Source organism: Orycteropus afer, unplaced genomic scaffold (genome assembly GCF_000298275.1).
Source record: "Orycteropus afer afer isolate SDZICR_OR568_19922 unplaced genomic scaffold, OryAfe1.0 scaffold00428, whole genome shotgun sequence".
Taxonomy (NCBI): Eukaryota; Metazoa; Chordata; class Mammalia; order Tubulidentata; family Orycteropodidae; genus Orycteropus; species Orycteropus afer.
Genome location: NW_006922015.1, coordinates 1058230 through 1065136, shown reverse-complemented (window position 1 = coordinate 1065136; position 6907 = coordinate 1058230).

Genomic DNA, 6907 nt, shown 5'->3' with positions numbered 1-6907 from the left:
AATGAGCAGCCTACTGAATGGTTTATTTGTCTCTGAACCCCTGCTTCTCCAATGCACTATCTTTAGGTGCAAATGTGGAAAATAATAGCTTGGATTCTGAGATGTTGTGAGGATTACATGAGATAAAGTTTATAAAGTGCCTAGCAATGTATGGCACATATTAAGCACAATATAGTGACTACTGTGGTAGATATTCCTAGAATATTTAATTCAACATTATTTTTATAAAGTCACCCTCAAGCTCAACTTAAACAATTGCCTTCAACTCTGTGCATGTGACTCCTTTCTTGTTTTCAACCTACAATGTCCATCAAATATACAAACTAGAGAGTCAGAAGCTGCAGAATAAGTGTAGGGCTCAACTCCCCAGAAGCAGAAATTGTACTTCAGGATTTGGAACGCATGGTGAAGGAGGCAACATTACACTTTATTGACACGTACAAACAAAATTTTCATGAAATTTGCTAAATATAGACCATAGACTGTAAGTTCTTACTTGTAGGCAACTGTTTTGGGATAATACCCTCAGACTACTCTGGAAACTCGGTCCACCGCCCAAAGAAAGTACTCTCCAGCCACCATCAGGACACTCAAAACTCTTCCTGCCTTCCAAGCCCTGCAGGTTCTTTTGTAGCCACTGCATTTTAATGAAAATCTCTTCTATGAATGTTTTCAGGTCACACTAGCCAAAATACCAATCTCCTATAGGAGATCAACTTACATACATTACATCTTAAATATTCTAAGGATTCAGAAACAGAAATGCAACCGTTATATCTTATAAATATGAGGAAGAAGCCTTGGAAGACTTATATAACATGCCCCAAATCCTATAGCTTGGAAATGGTGAAGATAGGATTCAAACCCAGGCATCATCACTCTTAGTCATTAGACCATACTACTTCTAGTCCAATGACTGACTGTTCATTATTATTCTAATTTTATTCAAATATGCATATTGGATCTCTGAGATGAAAGTCCTATCTTTTATTTAGACTCTATCCTTTCTCACCCAAACAGTGGTGATATGATTCGACTCATAACAACCCTTCCTTGGGTTTCCAAGGCAGTATCTTTGTGGAAAAAGATTGCCCAACCTTCCTTCCGAGGAGCGGCTGGTGGCCTTGAACCATCAGCCTTCTGGTTAGCAGTCAAGTGCCTTAGGCAGTATGCTGCCAGAATTCCCAAACATAGAGTGTTGTTATGGCTGTCGAGTCGGCCCCGACTCATAGCGACCCCTCCTTGTGCTGCTGAGGCAGTATCACTACGGAAGTAGATTGCCCAAGCTTCCTGCTGAGACAGTAGACTAAATAAATATGGGTTAGTATATATTGTTTCACTGGCCCTTGAGATGATTTCCTCATGGTGACCCCGTGTGTCAGAGTAGAACTGCTCCACAGGGTTTTCAAGTCTGTGACCTTTCAGAAGCAGATTAGCAAGACTGTCTTCTGAAGTGCCTATGGGTGGGCTCAAACTGCCAACCTTTCAGCTAGTAAGCAAATGCTTAACTGTTTGTACCACCCACGGACTCCGGATTAGCATATATAACCTTAAAACAGAGGGAAGTTTTATTTTAGATCCTTTCTTTTTCCTTAAGATTTCATGTTTGTCCATTTTCTAGAACCTCTTGCAATAAAACACACATCTAGGTTACATTTCATAAGCTTTTCAATGGTCTGTTTCATTCTAAAAATAGCACACACTTGGTAAAAATAAGAATCTTCCACGCTAAGTACACTTTAATTCCTTCCAGAAAGGCTAGAATATTAGTATTCTGCTCAGCCAAAGCTGAGAAGAAATAAACAGAAGAATTCACAAGTAAAGCCCTACATTAAAATTTAAAAATAGAACTATAATGTGATAGACTAGACATGCAAAAAGTATTTTTAAAATATAAATAAATAAGCACAAGAAGAAACACATTATATTTGTCTTTTCCACCCATTTTGCTAACTTCTGTCCAAATGTCAAATCTGTATTTCAGTGACAAGATAGTGTGGAAAGAAAATACAAATCGATTGAGAATCACAGTCACTAATGTACTTAACCATTTACAATATGCTACTTTTCACAATTCAAATGATTTCTGGTTTCACATACCTTTCCAAAATAACTAGCTTCTATTCAAAATATTTTCATTATTTTTAAACGAAAATTCTTTTTCTTACTCCATCTGGAAAAGTTTAAAAGTTTTAGTAACTTCTTACAGATCTCTTTACTTTAGGAACTTGTGGAAAGTTTCATAAAAATCTTGTGACGTACATTCAATCAAATTGCTAATCATACCCCAGAACCCTTTTTGAATGAATTTATGTTTTGGTTGAAAAAGTTAATATAGAGAGGGATCATTTCACTGATTTTATAATCGGTTATTGTAAAAAGAAAAATAATAAACAGAAAAAGATAGCTAGAAACTAATAAGCAATTTTTTTTTTTTTCACTTAACTTGCTATAAAAATAAGCTCTGGTAGCCAAGACTAAGTCTAAAGAAAATGAGCCAGAACTTAAAGAAACATGGTAGACACTTAGGCCCAAACTCAGTGCCTAAGAAATAATTGAGTATTCAATGAGTACTTGTTGCCTTATTGATTAATGGATATATTTTAGCTGTATTATCTATTCTGTTTTGTGTAGATTTCTTACATACCTGCAATTGGTATGAGAATGTCATTAACTATAAGCGAAGCCAGGATGCTCCTTACAGGTGATGTTTGGGACACTTACCCTCACTTACTTTAGACACATCATTAAGAAAGACTAATTATGTGGATGGTGACCAAGATGGGGGACTAAGCAGATACACTATACATATCCTTTACAACAAAGACCCGAGAAACAGTGAAATGGATACAGATGACAATTCTGGAACCCAGAGCTTAAAGAAAAGGATAAAGAAGTAGATCAAATACCAATAAGAGGAAGAAACTGAACAAAAGCAGTAAACAAGAAAGCATACAGAGCTTCAGTTGTCAATGAGCCTGGCACAGTGCAGCCATTTTGAGTTATTGCAAGCAACAAACCTATCAGAACAGGAACCAGATAATTGGCTCTGCTCGCCCAGAACTACACCAGCACCCATGTCAGTGTTCAGTGACCAGAGAAGTGTGATCTTCTCTTGTTACCTGAACAACCTGCTAGTGATCAGAAGTGTGACCCCCACCAACCAACATCCAGCTAGCACTAACACTATGCTGCTGTTTCTCATTTTTCTCCCTCTTTTTTCCTTTCTTCTTAATTCCTTCCTCTTTCCCCCACCACTTGGTGACTGTGGAGTGGCTGCCACCACCACCTCCATGGGCAGCAGTGCATGATCCCGCAGAGTGGGCACCCAGGCCCCTCTCCCAGCTCAGCAGCGAGCAGTACACACTCCTGCAGAGTGAGTGGCATGTTCTCACTGCAGCCATGTTTAGCAGCTTATACTTGTAACAGTACTGTGATGCATTTGTTTTACCTCTTTTTCATTTTCTTTCTTCTTAGTTCTTCTTTTTTCTCTTTCTTGTTTTTACTTTTTTATTCTTCTTCCCTCCCCTCTTGTTTTTGTCTCCATCAGTTGGGAACCAGTGACCCTATCCAGCCATACCCACCGTACCTGCTGTCCCACCCACTGAATGAATACCCACACCCACTGCAGTGTCACTGGATCAATGACAGAGGGAAGCCAAAACCTATTCAACCTTCCTTTAGCTGTTCTACATGACCAGTGATTAGAAACTCATGTCTACACCCCAAACCACTACCAAAATCACCTGGAGACAGATGGTAAATGCTCCAGTGTTGCCAAACTAATGATCAATACAACATGCCTGCCCCATTGACTGAATATACTAAAACAAAACAAAACAAAATATCAGGGTGAAGTAAACCAACATGTGATCAACACGTTAGTCCAATAACACCACAATGTCTCAGCAATAACAGTCAACTTCAAATCCCATGAAAAAACAGGACAGGATGGCTCAAACAAGTGACCAAAATATAGGATCAGAAAACCTTTCAGAGGTAGAAATGGTATTGGAAATATCTAACAAGGAATTCAGGAGAATTATATTTAGGTCTATTCAGCAGATTAAGAAAGAAATCAAGAAAACAATACACTACCAACGAAATCATAGACAAAAGATCCATATCTCTCGGCATATACAAAAACCAATCCAAGATGGATTAAATACCTAAATGTAAAACCTAAAACTATAAAGATCATCAAAGAAAAAATAGTGGCAAATTTAGTGGCTCTAATACATGGCATTAATACTATCAAACATAACTAAAAACACAAATAGCAGAAGACGAACCAGATTACCAGGGCCTCCTGAAAATTAAACATTTATGTGCATCAAGGGACTTCACCAAAAGAGTATGAAGACAACTTACAGAGTGAGAGAGGAAAAAAAAAAAAAAGGTAATGACATATCTGACAAAGGATTAATTTCTAAAATGTACACAAATCTTCAACACCTCAACAACAAAAAAACATAATCCAATTTAAAAACGGCAAAGGACATGAACAGACACTTTATCAAAGAAGACATTCAGGTGTCCAAACACATGAAGAAATACTCGTGATCCATATAATTAGAGAGATGCCAATAAAAAGAAATATCATCTCATTAATGGCAAGGTCCACCACTTGTTTGTAAATTTGTCATACTGTGGTGCCATGTGTGTGCTGTGAGGCTAGAGGCTCTGCCACTGGCATTTTAAATATCAACAGGGTCACACACAGTGGACAGGTTCAGTGAAACTTCCAGACTAAGTCAGACCTGGAAGAAGGAAGGGGCCATGTACTTCTCAAAGAATTGGCCAGTGAAAAGAATATGAAGAGCAGTGAAACCCTGTCTAATATAGTACAGGAAAACTTTGTGAATAGTCCTGAAATATTATCCAATATAATGCCAGAAGATGAGCCCCTCAGGTCAGAAGGCACTCAAAATACAACTAGGGAAGACCTGCTTCCTCAGACTAGAGCAGACCTTAATGATGTATGGAGTAAAATTTTGGGGACCTCCTTTTGCTCATGTGGCATGACTCAAAATGGGAAGAAACAGCTGCAAACATCCATTAATAATGTGGCCATGGAATGTATGAAGTATGAATCTAGGAAAATTGGAAATTGTGAAAAATGAAATGGAATGCATAAAGATTGATATCCTAGGCATTAATGAGATGAAATGGACTGGTTTTGGTCATTTTGAATCATATGATGTACTATGCCAGGAATGACAAATTGGAGAGGAATGGTGTGGCATTCATCATCACAAAGAATGTTTCAATATCTATACTAAAGTACAGTGCTGTCAGTGATACAATAATATCCATTTGCCTACAAGGAAGACCTGTTAATACTGCTATTATTCAAATTTACACACCAACCACCAAAGCCAGAGATGAGGAAATTGAAGATTTTTACCAACTTGTGCCATCTGAAATTAACAGAACACACAATCAAGATATGTTACTTATCACTGGTGATTGGAATGCAAAAGTTGGAAATAAAGAAGAATCATTGGTAGGTGGAAAATATGGCCATAGTGATAAAAATAATGCGGGAGAGTGCATGATAGAACTTACTCATTGCAAATACCTTTTTTCAACAACACAATGTCAGCTGTTCATGTGGATTTTACTGGACAGAGTACACAGGAATCAGATCGACTACATCTGTGGAAAGAGGTGATGGAGAAGCTCAGTATCTTCAGTCAACACAAGGCCAGGAGCTGATTGTAGAGCAGATCATCAATTGTTCATATGCAAGTTCAAGGTGAAGCTGAAGACAATTAAAACAAATCCATTAGAGCCAAAATATGACCTTTATTATATCCCTCATGAATTTAGAGACCATCTAAAGAATAGATTTGATGCATTGAACACCAGTGACAAAAAACCAGAGGAATAATGGGATGACATCAAGAACGTCATCCATGAGGGAAGCAAAGGTAATTAAAAAGACAGGAAAGAAAGACAAGACCAAAATGGATGTCAGAAGAGACTCTGAAACTTGACCTTGAATGGAGAATAGCTAAAGCAAATGGAAGAAATGACAAGATAAAATAGCTGAATAGAAGATTTCAAAGAGCAGCTCAAGAGGACAAAGTCAATTATTATAATGAAATGTGCAAAGACCTGGAGTTAGAAAAACAAAAGGGAAGAACACACTCTGCATTTCTCCAGCTGAAAGAACTGAAGAAAAAATTCAAGCCTGTATTTGCAATACTGAAAGATTCTATGGGCAATATATTGAATGATACAGGAAACATCAAATGGAGATGGAAGGAATACACAGAGTCACTGTACCAAAAATAATTGATTGATGCTCATCCATTTCAGGAGGTGGCATATGATCAAGAACCAATGGTACTGAAGGAAGAAGTCAAAACTGCACTGAAGGAATTGGTGAAGAACAAAGCTCCAGGAACTGGCAGAATGGCCATTGAGATGCTTCAACAAATGGATGCCATGCTGAAGACACTCCCTCATCTATGCCAAGAAATTTGGAAGACAACTACCTGGACAATGGACTAGAAAAGAATCATATTTGTACCCATTCCAAAAAAAGGTGGTCCCACAGAATGTCGGATCTGACTCAAGGGCAGTGGGTTTGGTATTGGTTTTGCTATCATTAATATCACATACAAGTAAAATCTTGCTGAAGATAATTCAAAAATGGTTGCAGCAGTATATTGGCAGAGAATTTCCAGAAATGCAAGCTGGATTCAGAAGAGGCTGTGGCATGAGGGATGTCACTGTTGATGTTAGATGGATCTTGGCTGGAAGCAAAGAATACCAGAGAAATGTTTGTTGTTATGTGCCATCAAGTCAGCTCTGACTCATAGTGACCTTATGTATAACAGAGCGAAACACTGCCTGGTCCTATACCAGCCTCACAATCCTTGCTATACCTGAGCCCATC